This window comes from Catharus ustulatus, chromosome Z (assembly GCF_009819885.2).
Source record: "Catharus ustulatus isolate bCatUst1 chromosome Z, bCatUst1.pri.v2, whole genome shotgun sequence".
In the NCBI taxonomy this organism is placed as follows: Eukaryota; Metazoa; Chordata; class Aves; order Passeriformes; family Turdidae; genus Catharus; species Catharus ustulatus.
This window is the reverse complement of record NC_046262.2, coordinates 68134201-68148721: the sequence shown is the minus strand read 5'-3', so window position 1 is coordinate 68148721 and position 14521 is coordinate 68134201. Positions and strand designations below refer to the sequence as shown.

At 44.0% G+C, this 14521-nt stretch overlaps 1 long non-coding RNA gene across 7 annotated transcripts; it reads left to right on the top strand.

Annotated features, from left to right (window-relative positions):
• Positions 1-4082: 4082 nt before the first annotated feature.
• Positions 4083-14286, top strand: LOC117010326. Of its 7 annotated transcripts, none has more exons than XR_004420628.1 (6): positions 4083-5522; positions 5827-8435; positions 8799-8923; positions 9703-9909; positions 11522-12369; positions 14127-14286. It is a non-coding gene; the product is annotated as an uncharacterized LOC117010326 (long non-coding RNA). The 7 variants fall into 7 exon arrangements; XR_004420627.1 differs by lacking the exon at positions 4083-5522 and having other exon boundaries at positions 5677-8435; positions 11522-11572; positions 12211-12369; XR_004420631.1 differs by lacking the exon at positions 4083-5522 and having other exon boundaries at positions 5677-8435; positions 11522-11572; positions 11795-12369.
• Positions 14287-14521: the final 235 nt, after the last annotated feature.

Here is a 14521-nt window from a genome sequence, read left to right as displayed (position 1 = left end):
CCTGGGGGGCTGGCCACCAGCAGAGTCCACCTTACCCAGAGCCCACTATTCCCCATGCCCTCTGTCCACTCCAGCCCTGCCGCCAGCCTCCGTTTGCAGAGGCCTCTTATTTACCATCAGCATCAGAGGAAATAGTACTGTTAATAACAACGAGGGGGGACGTGGGTGGTGATGCAAAGTGCGGGAAGGGCCATGCCCACCCCCGTGCCCAAAGCACCCGAACCCTGGCAGCCTCACTGTCGCTGTGGGACGAGAGCAGCCCTCAACACCCCTCTACCTCTCTTGGCCACAATCTCACCCCTGGGCCCCGACTCCTCACCCTGCCTGGCAGGGATTCTGAAGGAAATTCCCCTCAAAAGACGTGTCCCCATTGTCTATGGCTATCTGTCATGGGGTTGGGGGAAGAAGCGGTGGAAGATAAGTGAGGGGGAAAAACCAGGGCAAAAGGGAGGAGTAAGCCACCCTGCAGTCTGGTGTGGGACAGCCTCCGTGGCCGCCCTCCTCTCTCCAACAGCAACCTGCGCCATCTTACCCCCATGGCTTCTTCCTTTCTTCCCGCCCATCCAAGCGGGACTGGACTGGAAACCACTCCTAAAAATCGTGTGACGGAAAAATAGGGGTTCGGGCCAAAGCGCAAGATAGGGGCTATCCAGGAAGGCACCACTTCCAGGTGGAGGGATTCCCTTTGCCACACCTGTTTTCTCCTTAACATCCTCCTGTCCCCTATTTTCTTGCCGTCAGTGACAAGTCTTATTCACGTGAAGGGAAGCTATTGGATTTCAAACCTGATCAGTGGATGTGGGTTCACCCACATGGGCCTCATTAAATACAGGCGAGCGGGAGTGCATGGCGTATCCACACTGCACTGTCTCTGCCCTGAGCATGGCACCGCATAGGCATGGGGGTTTAGGAAACAGGGAGAGGTCATCGAGTGCCCCTCAGGGTGAAACGAACTCAATGGAGTTGGAACGAGGTAGTGGGTGCATTCCGATGATTGCTCAGGGTGTGACAGTCTGTACTGGAAAAAGATGGGGTACAACCTGTGCCAGGGGGCAAGGTACATGTCTGTGTACATCTCTGTCTTCCTCCGCTCAGGGTTCTCTTGTGGTTGTGAAAAAGGGGCGCTGATGTCCTGTAAGGGTCGAGTGAGGTGTGGTGACAGCCCAGCATCCTGCTTTAAAGTCCTGTTCCCCACCAGACCTCTCCAGGTCCCACAGTGTGGCAACCGAAGAGTGGTCTGGCATCACCTTAGGTCTGTTTGTAGGTTTCCTTGTTGCTACTGAAAATATGGCGAAGAAAACAGGAGAGGAAGTGGGCCGTCAGGGCAAGGGGCTCTGAGCGTCTGTCCTGGTCCATGTCCCGGGGGTGGGACGGGCTGCCCTATAAGCTCTCCTCCCTATGCTCAGTTTGGGGTATGAGCAAGGAGAGCTCTGAAATGTTTTGTCAACAGGCGAATAGGCATCCAAATGCGTGATTTTAATAAGGACGCTGGTGTCCTGGAGAGGAGATTGGTGCTCTGGCAGCGTTTGAACCGGCAACGGCAATACTATCTGTCCGTCCATCCGTCTGCACGGCAAGGCGCAGCGGGGAGATGCGATGCTGCCAGAAAGGGAATAGGAAGAGGATGGCAGTGTGTTGTACAGGGCAGAAATGAGTGAAAACTGTCATGGTGTCAAAATAGTCATTGCAGTCTCAGGTGTTACCAGAACAGCACAACACCCTTCCCAGAAGGACGAGCAGACAAAGGTCGCCACCACTTATTCCTTAGAAACTCTACAAGCCCGTCGATTCTGTTGTTGCTTCTGATCTTTATTTTTCCACCGCCTAGAGTGAGAGCAGCAGTCAGATAATCTGCTTGGTCCTTTGGCTGAGATGTCTATGCTAAGAAGAACAACTCTAAATTGTTATCCTATTGACGAGCAGAGAAATTTTTACTTAGGTTTTACTATCTGAGAGATGTAGCCAAGTTTTGTGTATTTCCCTCCTTGTGCATCACTGGTACCCATCAGCACACACAACACAGCAGCTGAAACACGTGAGGGGAGGGCATGTGGAGTGTGATTTTGCAACAGCATTTAGCAGCGACGCTACTTTAAAAATTTAAATATTTTTTGTACATGAGTCCAGAGCGCCCACTGGAAAAAAAAACAAAGGTAAAAAAACAAACAAGCAAACAAAAACACACAAAAACCCCCTGCAACAACACACATACAACATATCATGTTCTTATAGTTTTTCCTGAAATGATTTCCTGAAGTGCAGAAGAAACGTCCTACGAAAGACAGAAAGGTTACTCTTCTATCTGTCCACAACCTATTGAAACATGAGAAAAGCACAAATTCCTAAGAGGAGATGTAGGAAGTCAACTATAGAAATACACAGTCTTGGAGAAAGTTTGGCTAATGAACTGCCAAAATCGAAGAGAGGGAAAAAAATAGGAGGTTGATCCAATCAAATACAACTTCTAACTTCTCGGGGAGTGCATCTTTTTCCTCACACCTGACTGGGTTTAGGGGCTTAGAGTTCTTCACTGCCATTCCCTCATGTAAAAATTGCATTTCTGTAACATCAAACCTTTCCTTTTCATTACTTTTTTTTAAAAGAGAAAGGGAGAATCCGGGGAAGATAAAAGCCTCGAAAGGGTTTCCGAGATATTTCCTTGCAACACCGGTGCAATGAAGAACGGAGGACCATTCTGCAGTGAGAAATATTAAAATATTGGCATTTCCTGAGATATTGCAGCTCCCTCCCCCTGCCTGCTGTGTTGCATAAGTCCAATTTCTCTTCAAACAGGCACCCACACACGGACACCGTATTTTGATCCCAGCAAACAACAAGCAAAGAGCAGTGTGGGGAGGGGAAGGAGGCGACAGTTGCCACACCCCACCCATTGTGGGGAGGAGGGCGAGGAGTAGAGATGGAGAACCAGGAGTCCTTCCTGTCACCCGAGAGATGCTCTAACTGCAGAGCACCCTTCTTCCCGCTAGGTATCTCTCTCTACTTCGATTTTTTTTGTTATTGTTGTTATTTTTAAAAATTTCGTTGGAGCAGAGTCCATAGGCGGTGGCCAGGGATGCCGCTGAGACAGCGCTGGGGGGAGACGCGAGGCAGTAGGACCTGCAGCCGGTGCGGCGGGCACCGGGAGGTGGCGGTGTTCCTCCACCCCCCGGGCTCGGGGCAGTCGGGCCGGGCCGGGCACTGGGCGGGACCGAGACCACGGAGGACCCGAGGGTCCTCCCGCCTCCTTCCCGCTCTTTCTCCCCTCTCAAAAGTGGAGTCTGGCCTGTCCAGGCATTGCAAACGAGGCGGGGAGAGGGAGGTAACTTGAATTTCGCACCTGCAGACTCGGTTTAAAATCAAATCTAAATATAACAAGCCCATGAATCAGGCTAAAAAACCAACAATAGCAACAAAAAAATCAAATTCATTCCGCTGCTAGAGGCTGTATTCACGGGAAACAGAGAAATAACCAATTTCAAACTTTGTCTTTCCTGTAAGTTATTTTACACCTAGATATAAACTAGATATAAAATCAAAGAGAAAATTTTGCTCGTTCCTCAGCCTGTGCTGCAAGCCAAAATTGTGCTTTGCACAGAATCAGCTGCTCTGCCCAGTCATCACGGACTGGAGCTGAAGTTGGCATTCTGTATGTTCACCAAAACACACCTAACAAAGAGTTTGCTGTACTTCAGTCTCTGGAAACCTCATGATCATATGAATTCTGGATTAAAGAAACGCAACTTCCACTCCCCTCTTCTGCTTCTCCTTTTTACTTCTACCTTTATACCACTAATAAGGAGAGATGTTCTTTACTGCAAAAAAAAAAAAAAAAAAAAGGGCATTGGCTTTTTATCATTATTTCCAGAGGAGGTACACAGTGAGGGTGTACATGCACTGGAAATTTTTGTGGGTAAAAAATTAGAATTTTTTTTTCGTGTATGCAGAGATTAAATTCTGTATTTTTCTGTAACGGGAAAAAAAAAAATTGTCATGCCAAACTTCAACTATTTCACCAAACATTATCTCTTTTACATTCCACATTTTTTTATTTAAATATTTCAGTCTTGCAGGGGAAACAAAACAAGTATGAACAAAACGAAAAGGAAAGAGAAAATTAAACAGAAAGAAAAAGAAAAAAGAAAATGAGAGAAAAAACCGCTTTTGTTATACCCGCAGTACATGAGCCTCCACTTTTGTTAAAAATAATGGGTGTAGAACAATATGCAGTTCGGATTATTTACGTATAGTATAAGAAAACGGGGATGAAGAGAAGTGGGAGAAAATTTAAGTGTAAAATACTGAATACTGGGTTTACAAAACGATAGGTATTAAAAGCATTGGTGGTGAGGAAAAAAAAAAAGGATGATGGGGGAAAATTAATAAGAATATGGGAAAAAGTATTTATTTCAGACATTTATTATTTACAGCCCAACACACTGTCTCATCTCTGTAGCCGCAGTGACCACCTCAAATCTGAGGATTATTAGCACTGTTATGTATTCATTTGTTTATCAATCCTTGGACGAGAATCCAAGAAATCACCAACTTCGGAGGCATTTTGATCATCTTGGATGATCTGTGCAGATGCACAGTGGAAAGAAGGTCCAGTTTTTAGCGGTGATTCCGATACTAGGCCGGTATTAGGTAAGCGAGATGACTGAGAAGGAGCGGGACCTGTATTTATTGCTCCTATTCCACCCGTCATGTTCAAGTGTCAAGTGTCTGAGATCTGAGGGGACACGTAGCTGTCCTCATGCTGCTCGCGGACCCCGACAGAGGCGCAGGCAGGACGGGGGAAGGGTGCGATGCCACCCCTCCAGCCCCAGGGTTTATACAAAAGAGACCGCTGTGATTCGCGGGGTCGTCGTGCAGTAACGCGGGGTGAGGAGGGGGAGGGATGCTGCGAGGCTGACCCACGGCATCCTGCCGCGGGGGTGCTCTGGGGGCGGAGACGGCGGCTACCCCCGGTCCCGTCGGGACTGCAGCGAGGCGCGGGGTAAACCACCGTAGGGTGTGGGGAACTATGCGTGATGCGCTGCGGTGGCGGAAAGACTGACAGACCCACTTTCGCCTGCCGCCCGGGACTTAATACAGCTCTGCAAAAGAGAGAGAGCTGCACGTTCGCTCATTAAAAGAAGGAGGTGGACGGGGGAAGTGTTGTGTCAGCGGGCACGGAGTCTCCGGCACCCGCTATTGGTATTGCTGTTATATGTGATAAAGTAAGAGCTAATCTGATGGATGACCATGTTGATTTCCGTTTTGGGAGAGTTTTTTGGGAGTGTTTTTTACACGTTTTACTTGTAGGCACATGACTACTTTTTACTGGGTGACATATCAGCATAGGGCTTGTAAAATTGGAACGAGAAGTAGCGTTGGAAATAACATAAGAAACGACAAAGAATTAAAATATACTTCTGGTGAAACGGGCACAGCATAAGACACACTTCACTCTTTATTTTTTAAAAAATACATGCACAGCAGTCTTTGGAGAGGGCTAACTTTTACCTGATACGTCCATTCAGGTAAGTCATTCATAGTGTAATTATCTGTTCATGAACGTCAGCTTTCGAAAAAGAAAAAAAAAACCCCACAAAAAAAGCCCCCACAAAAAACCCAAAAAACCGCTACGCACTCGGTTCTGTTTGGGTTTTTTTTGTTGTTGTTTTATTTGTTTGTGGGGGGTTTGTTTGCGGTTTGTTTGCTTGTTTGTTTGTTTGTTTTAGTGGAACAACATTGTTCCTTTAAAAACAGCATTCCTGGGCTATAAAAGCAATCTTCTGGTTTTACTATTTAAACTACTCTTCTTTCTTATCATTACCCGTTCAGGTAAACTGAAATGTGCTGAAATGTGTTTGTCATATAATTCAAGGCCTATAGATTTTCGGATAAAGCAAGTGTAAGTATACAAGCAGTATTTTTTTTAAAATCTAACTACTTTCCTGTTAATTGAACTATGAACTGGATTCAAATATGCACATTTTAAAAACTATATGTCACACATTTATTAGTGCAGCACCTAATACAGAAATTACAAATTGTCTTCCTTGGAGAAGGCTGTCCCTACCTGCCTCTGAGCATTTTAAGAAAATATTTTTAAATAAACGATTCCTGAAATAAAGGATTATAAAAGTGCACTTAGAGACCATAAAACAGCAACGAAATTTCTTAAATCCATTTAAACTGCCCCCACTACATCCCTTATTTATATTGCCTTATACCTTAAAATGGGGTAGAAGGGGAGGGGTGTGTTGGTGATTTCTAAAATATGCTTTTCTTAATATGAAATTAATTAGATAATCAAACATTTAGACAAATCAATTCAGTCTCCCACTGGAAGTTATCCGTGTAATAACTGAGCAGGGTAATAAGACCCTCCTGCATTTTTAATGTCTGATAAACTTCCTGTGCACCTTGCTTTGTAGAACTAACACCGTACACAATCTGTGATCTTATGCAGAATAGAAGCGTGGAGGAAACAGGATATAAAGACACATACACTGCAGAGTATCACCAAAACACGGGGAAATGGCGGGGTGCGGGGGACGGGGAAGGGCAAGTACATTTAAACAGATAGAAAGGAGGGAGTAAAGGAAAAGTGATAGGCTGTAACTTTCAGTAAATTAAAAACAATGCAAATATACCTTACATATACATCAGTATTAAAAGTAACACTTGCTGGAGCCAACAGGAGGAGGAGAAGAGAATGGTGCAACGGTGAATCCCGGCTCACACACCGCGGCCGCCCCCGACAAGACGGACTCCTCCACACAACGCACACCGAACCCGTTCGTTCATTTCGGAATTGTTTGTTTTACTGATAATGATGACGATATTTGAAAGAAAAGGGGAGGGTCCACTAATTCCTGGATTAGGATCTTAATTAGGATCTTCTGCAAATAGGGTCGATCGCTCCCAGAATCCGCGGTCGCTTTGAACAGGGGGGTTTGCGTATATTTTTTCTTCTCCTCCTTTCTTCCTTCTTTTTTTCATGTCCTGCTTTTCTTAATGCATGTAAGTGTAGACGGACATCCAGAATGCCTTCAACTGACGTCAACAGACGCGACCACTCCACTAAGCCTTGAACGTGAAGCGGGGATGGGGGAACTCGGGGCCAGGGGGCAGCCGTGAAGATGCTCCGCGCTGTTCCGCGGGCACGCAGGCTCCCGCCTGCACTCTACCCCATGAAATAAACTCTAGCAGCAGGAGCAACGCTGCCCAGCCTATCATTTGTCCCCAAAGATAGATAGATAGATAAATGGATGGATAGATAGATAGATAGATAGATAGATAGATAGATAGATAGATAGATAGATAGATAGATAGATAGATAGATAGTAGTAGTGGTGGTGGTATTTAGACGTTATTTGCTGCTTCTTTTAATCAAAAAATGGAAACTTCCAACCAATTTTAAAAGATAATGAAAGAATTCCCCCTCCCTACTCAAAGCGTTGCACGACAGAGGAGCTTTGAGCCGGTGAGGGCGCAGCGTTCATCCGGGCGCTGCTCTGTAGTGCGTCGCTGGTATGGTGTTCGGAGACAGGAAGTGAGGGGAAGGTAGGCGGGAGGTCGGAGGAGTAGGGTGGCTCTGATTTCGGGTCGCAACCATCGCCGATCTGATCTGCAAGTCCAAGCCACTCTCACGGTTTTGCCCTCTCCCTCCACCGGGAGGAGATGAGGTGTAAGCGGAAATTCGGTGGCCTACAGAGTAGCGGAGACCGTTTTGTCCTCCTCTTTACCTTCATCCACTCCTTTGGGAGACTTTGCAGTCCGTCGTGGTGTTTGGGAGAACTTTCACTTCCTGGGGAACTTCAGACGTGGAGGCGGCAGAATGAGATGCAGCCGTGGCTTAGAAAAGAGGGGTGTTCTCTGTTAGGACCGGAGTTTCTCTCCTTTTCTGCTGACATTATTTACGCTTTTGTCAGCCTTCTGTGAGCTGTTCCAGAGCATCTCTGTGGACCTTGACACAAACGTTCCTAGGGCTGCACAACACATACTCTCACGCACTGTTTCTCCCTTCAAGCCTCTAAACTAAACTTCAATGTCCTCTTAAGAAAGCGAAAACGTGAGTGTGTTTCTGACCGGGCAAGCGGTGTCGACTCTTATAATATTTTTTTTTTTTCCGTGCTATCGGGCACTACTGGTGAATTCCTTCGGGGCTGGTGTTTGGATCCTCACGGAGCTCTCTTTGTCCGCCCGGCCTCCGAGGGCTGTGCCGTCAGGGAACGTCCGGTTGTTCGGGGCCGCTGCGGGGCTCTCCCCGCGGAAACATTCCGCAGAAGTCGGCGACTGGGAACGGTAGAGCGCCTTTGCTCTCCCTTGAGCCAAGCTCCAGGATGACACGCGCCCGCTATCATATCTATAAATATTTATATGGGTGGATGCATACATATGCATACACATACCTGTAGGGACATCTGTAGGGTTGATATACATGTGTACGTATATATTTAGTAACTTTTCATCGTCGCCCCTCCCCAGCCCTCCCCCACCCCTCGCAGCCCCCTCCCCTCCCTGACAACTGCCCACGCGGGGCGCCGTGTACAGTCGGCCCAGAGGGGACAGCACGACATTGGCCCCCACTCAGTCACGCCCCATACGCCCTCCAGAGAGGGGCTAGAGTAGGGACGAGCAGTCCTGCCGTCCCCTCGCCCTGCACACCTCCCTCTATCCCTCCTCAATCTTTCCCTCCCCCCACTCCTTTACTGCACACCTCCCGTTCCGGCACTAACCCAAACTTTTTCTCGCCGGTCCCCGCGTCCTAAAACCTAACCGGGGCTTTTACTGATCTTTTCATTCAGTTTTAATCGGAGAGACGGATGAGGGGAGACGGAAGGACAGAAGGAACCGGCAGCGCTTTAGTACACCCTCTTCCCAGTGACCAGAGGTCATGCTACAAGTTCGCCTGACAGCATAGATCGAGAGAGTGTGTTTTGTTAACAACATGATTTTTCATGATTTTTCCTATTTTGGTTTTGTTTGTTTTGTTTTGTTTTGTTTTGTTTTGTTTTGTTTTGTTTTGGTTTGGTTTGGTTTGGTTTGGTTTGGTTTGGTTTGGTGTGGTTTGGTTTGGTTTGGTTTGCTTTGGTTTTTTTACCAGCTGTTGACTGGCTGCTTGATTTGGACAAATGTTGCACAAAATATCAGTGCCTCCCAGTTACAAGACCAAAATTAAACTGTTCATCGGAAGTTAACTGCAGGGAAATATCTTAGGAAACTCGACCTTTTGCTTCATCTTTTTCTTTTCCTTTTTTTTTTTTTTTTTTTTTTGTTTTAAATTTTTTGTTTGTCTGTTTTGGTGTTTTGTTTATTTGTTAGGGGTTTTTGTAGTCATTGCTCTTCTCTACACTAGATACTTCTAATTTGTTCTGTCTGTCAGAACCAGACTATGAGAGGTTTTGGTGCAAATTCATTATGTCTAGCAACACATAACGTATAGTAGGAACTGAAAAAGACTGTAGCAATGGAACAATAGGACTTCAGTACATGGAAAACACAAGCATTGGGAAAATTGGTTAAATTTCAGAACACGTCCTCCTCAGCAGAGAGGGCTGGACTAGATCATGGCCAACCCCCCAAAAAACTTGCAGAACCTCACATACAACAGTTCACTTTCTATTCCGGGGCATAAGAAACAGTGAGGAAAAAGAAAAAAAAAATGGCAAACCCAAGCCAGCTTTACCCATTCCTCTCCCGTTTTCATAGATGGAAGATTTTTGACTATTTTAGAGTGGTTGGAGCAAGAGTAACACCGTGGAGACCTAAGGGGCACTTTTCAATAGAGATGGTGAGGGGAAACACGTGAATTTCTGGAGACCTGAAAAAGCTTTTTCCGCTCCGTGGGAGTCTTTGCCACTAGAGGCTCAACCCTACACGTGGGGTAAAGTCTTTCTCTGATAAAGGAGAAGTTACGTAAGTACTGCAGTGTTTGTGTATGTGTGTGTATGTCCTGAATTCCCTGCAAAATTTGGGATGCTGAATCCCCGACAGATGGAGGTTTTTCAAGTCCCTGTGAACCCGAGAAGAGGCCGGCTTTCCCTGGGTAGCCAGAGCGGGTCGCTCGGCATAGATCTGGTTGTTTTCTCTCGCTTCTGGCGAGGCACATTTGACTAACAAGGTGGGGTTTATGACTGGACACAACGGCTTACGCCGGTGAGCCGGTTTTGTGCGTCGGATGCTAAACCTGTTGGTTGTGGGGCTGTATTTAGTTGCAAGAAACGTTAATCATCTAGCAGACTGCCAGCGAATGCTGAGCTGTGGCTTCCCAGGGAGTTTTTTTGCAGTGCCTGGTTGCCCTGGTGGGCAGGCACAAGGACAATCACAATGTTGCAGTTAACAAACCACAGAAACAAACAAACCAGCTCGCAAGGTGGGGAGGCTGGAGGAGAGGAGGGAGAGGGGAAATGCAGGTGGGGAAAAAAGAGAGGGAGAGGAAAGAAGATAAAAAGGTATCATGCAACTGGTCAGCGTCCAAAGGATTGCTCGCAGTAGTTAGTCCATCCGCTGCCTGCCACGTAGTAGGTCACTCGGAGCAAGCAACCATCACTTCCCGGGCTCTCCAAAACTAGTCTTTGCCAAAATGGCATTGCTCACCACAGGAACACACCTGGCAAGGGAGTGTCGGGAGCAGGACAGGTCCGATGAAGTTGGGGAAAGGACAGAGAAGTGCGGCCCGACTGCCCACTCTGGTCCAGGGGTGCCCCTATGCATCCCGCTGCCCTTTCCACCAAAACAATGCCATCTTCAGCCGCAGTCCACTCGTGTCCATTGAATGGGTGAAACTGCCTCATTGCAACATCTACGAACAGTGTTGCTGTGCTGCTGCCTAGGAAATAGTAATAATAATAATAATAATAATAATAATAATAATAATAATAATAATAATAATAATAATAATAATTTTTAGCTGATGCTATTGTGATGGATATAATGCAGCAAAAAACAGCAACTTACATTGTATTTATTTACCCCCGCAGCCCTTCATAAGCTTGCAGAACTGTAAATAGAGATTATGCCTTCCTGGTAATTCTGGTTTCAAGACATCATCAGTCAGGAACACGTGGGAAATCTGGAGGGGAAAGGCTGGCATAATATGTTTTGCATGATTTGAACAGAAGGCTAGGTGGAGCCTCCAACCTTTGTTAAGTAACTGGCAGCTTACAGTATACAAATCCCAGATTTGCCTCTATAGTTTTTGTCTCTTCTTTTCAGCAGCCCCAAATAATATTTTTAGCCTTTTATTTTTAACTGTAATTCTCAAAAAATAATGATACAGTTTAAAAAATATTATTAATAATATTTCCTGTAAATATTGATTAACCCTGTAGATACAGGAATCAGTCATATATGTTTTGTGTCATCTTAAGTCATGTGCAGGAAATGTGGTTAGTTTTTTCATCTTTAATCGAGGGTCAAGCATTTTAGTGATTTATCTAATAATCACATAGATCTATCCATGTGCATATATTTCTGCTGCAAGATGTTTAAATTATGACCCTTTGCTTTTTGGGGGGCTATTTTTCAGGTATAAACAACGCAGACAGACGAGAGGTAGTGACAACTGTGACAAGAAATGGTAATTTTTGTTCGTTTGTTTAATAAAAGTCAAATTATATTATATACATTATCAACAGAATACATGTCCTTTAATGACACACAGTTTTCACATGTAATTACTGACTGTGGGTTTGATTTTTTTTTTTTCTTGTGACTTTGAATTCTTGATACTCTGTCTTTTCTTATTTCTGAATTTGGACTTGTAGTAGATATCACTTTACATACTCTATGTTTAACGTAGGAGAATTATAGCCGTGAGTTGCCTGTAAAATGAAATTTTACTCACAAAAGAAATTATGAGGCACATGCAATGGAAGGTAAGACAGATGAGTGACTTATCTGAATGGGAGAAAAGGGCTGCTGCTCTGAAGGGAAAAATGGGTTGGACTGTACTGGCATGATGTAATGTTTCCCTCTATATGAGTTTTGTCATAATTTAATGCAAAAACAGAACTTATGTAACACTATGCCCCTCTTATGTACGTTACAGCAGCTAAAGTGAGGTTCCTGTGTGTCCTCCCAAAGAAGGTGGGGTTACTGGAGTTAGGATGGGGGCCTGATTGCAATAATTAAAGAATCATAAGCATTCCCTTTAAAGATAATAGAGACAGTTTGCTCTTTAGAAATCCATACAGGATATTTCTTCTTATGTCACAGCCATCTGGAGACTTACAAAAAGATTGGAAAACAAGCATGGCAATCTACAGGCCATAGGAGGAATTTATTTCTACAGTGATTTTGGAATAAATAAGTTTTATACAATTATGTATACTGGAAGAAACTGGACAGCGTTAACAACTGCTTTTGACAATCCAGGTGATGTTTTGGGCAGAATTTTCACAACTGTGCATTGCCTAAAACTTTTGACATGCTAGACAATACTGTAGTTTTAGAAAAGTGCTTTGCAATAAGTGCATATATTTTTGTAATCGGAATAAGCAAATACTTGAACAACTTTCTGATGATGTTGAGGCCCTTGATGTCTGAGAGCTAGAAAATGTAGTTGATAATAAGGCAAATGAGCAACTAGGTCATAACCACCACATTGCCTCTTTTGATGTGCTTAGGCTCCAAAGATTAATCAACAAAATACATCAGGTGTATGGCAGTTATTTTCGAAGTTAGTGCATAAGTGAGGTGGTTGTGAGAAGAGAGCTTGGTGTTTTAGAAATATGCTGTCTGACTTTGAAAAATGCCAATTTGTAGTAATGTACCTTGCATATAAATCTGGTGGTGTGACAGCTGGTGACATGCCTGCATTTAACATGCACACATGTTTGTACCTTTGTTAATATGGGTTATATATACACATATGCACTTGAATATAAGCACAGATGCACACATACACGAGGATCACTTGTAATTTTGTGCCTCTGACTGAAAGAATTTAATGCATAAGTACAACATATGCTTGATCAATATTGTCCTTAGTTATTGCCATTAAAAAATATCTTTCACTTATCTGCCAATTCATATAATATAATAACTCATAGAAACTCATTAGAACTTTATATAATGATCAAAGTGATCGTGTGCCTCTGATTGTATCAGCTATCTGATCCAGTTGGCCCTGTTGACCCTGAACAGCCCAAGAGGTAATGAAGAAGCTCAGTAAATCATAATGCAGCATTATAAAAATTCTAATTATTTTGTGCCAGGTTCTAAATTTTCAACAAAGAGCACTGGTAGAATAAGATATTATGAATCCCAAGTAAAAAACACTGATGGCAAAAAAGCAGTCCATACCAGCATATATAGGATCTGTTTAAGCAAAAGTGTTTAGCTTCAAAGTCTTAGAATCTGAAAACACAAGTAAATTACGAATATCCCTGCTGGGTTCAGATTTAGCAGTTAGCAGATTAGGAATGTCTGTATGCTACTTCTTGGTGGCAGTTTTATCTTCGGGCCATGTCTGACAAATGAGATTGTTTCCCCATTTTCATGCTTTTGTAATTGCAATAAAAATGGGCTTGTTGATACAGTTGTTATTTTACGTGTAACCACAAACACCTAAATATATATTTTAGTACAAACACGTAGACAGATGCGTCTAGACTGACACATATGTATGGCTCTTCTGTGTACACACAAGCAGACATAAGCTTTATCATACAAGCAAGCTCTTTAACCAACACACAGCATCAACAACTTCAGCTGAACACCCCGAATCAAAAAAAATCCACCTAAAAATAACAATGTATGTAAGCGCAGGTTAATTAACAAACAAATGTACTTAAATCCAGTGTGGCCTTTGGACTGTGATTGTACTTGGACATGTGTTTTATTTTACAACTTAGAAGAGTAGTAAGATTAATTTTAACCTGGTATTCCTTTAGCAGTTCTGAGCAATCCATAGACCATCTGTAATGTATTTTTTGGTGGTATCTCATACTGAATACAGCACACAGCTTGAATTGTTGAAGTGCATTTATTAATTTCAACAGTAAACATGGTAGATCACAGTGAGAAGGTTCGTTTTATCACATATAGTCAACAAACCTTTAATGTTTGTACTTAAGAAAATTCTATGCAAATTATATTGTTAAATAATTCAAAGTATAATGTTTTTTCAGAGGGGAAGGGGGAGAGGAGGAGGAGCTGAGAGACTTACATCCTAAAACTCTTCATAAAGCATCAAGACTTTCCTCTGTCTGTTCCATGAGTAACACCAACACGCAGTTCTCCTCTCTTAGTACAAGGTTAATAAAAATAAAGGATGAATCAGTGTTTTTATTAAGGCTTTTCATCAGATAATGCGTGGTCTTAGTAAATATAACTGCAACGTTCACCTGTGTTGCACTCTAAAACAAACACAGAGACACACATAGGCTGGGAGGGAGTGGGGGTGGGAAGAAGGGCAGAGAGAGGTTACAGAGGCTACAGAATGCACTGAGCCTGCTGCTCACAGCTTCCCGCACAGACAGGCAAAGGAAAACGCCTGGCACGACCGTCCCTCTGTAAATACCTG